This window comes from Gossypium arboreum, chromosome 8 (genome assembly GCF_025698485.1).
Source record: "Gossypium arboreum isolate Shixiya-1 chromosome 8, ASM2569848v2, whole genome shotgun sequence".
Taxonomy (NCBI): Eukaryota; Viridiplantae; Streptophyta; class Magnoliopsida; order Malvales; family Malvaceae; genus Gossypium; species Gossypium arboreum.
Window position 1 is genome coordinate 70,232,053 of NC_069077.1, and position 812 is coordinate 70,232,864.

Genomic DNA, 812 nt, shown 5'->3' on the forward strand with positions numbered 1-812 from the left:
ATGACATTTAGGTGGTATGTGAGCCAGTGTAAGACATGTCTGGGACATGCATCAGCCTCAGGATATACAAGCTAGTGTAAGTAAGACCTGTCTGGGACATGGCGTCGGCTTGTTGTGTGTTAGTGTAAGACTTGTCTGGGACTTGGCAACAACACCAATAGATGAGAGCCAGTGTAAGACCTGTCTGGGACATGGCATTGGCCTCGATATATGAAAGTGAGTGTAAGACCTATCCGGGACATGGCGTCGACTTTAATGTGCTAGCCAGTGTAAGACCATGTCTAGGACATGGCATCGGCATCTTATCCCATGTTCGGGGTTATTGAGTATTCGGTAATATTTCAAATGGTTCAATAGAAGATTTATGATTTATATCAAAATGAGAAAAGTTATGACCATGTGGTGAGTGATATAGGTACCTAATAGAAATGTACGAGATGTGGGCTTAGTATATGCCATATGAATTGTATTGGATGGTGATGAGTAAGTTGTACTTATGTCTATTTATATTATACATGGACAAGCTATGAAATGTTATGAGCATATTGTTGTATGATAATTAGTTGATATTTATTTTCATGCAACTTACTAAGCTTTATGCTTACGCCTTTTCCTTTCCATTTTCTTATAGAGCCGCCAAAGTAGATTGAGGATCATTGCCTACGTCTGAGAAGCCAGTCACACTATCACTTGAAGCACTCAGTATATTTAGTTCTTTTGTTTTGATTATGGCAAGTACAGGATCTTGACTTTTGAGTTTTGTGTCATTGTTGATTGGCCAAATGTGTTGGCTTAATTTAATATGTGACTCA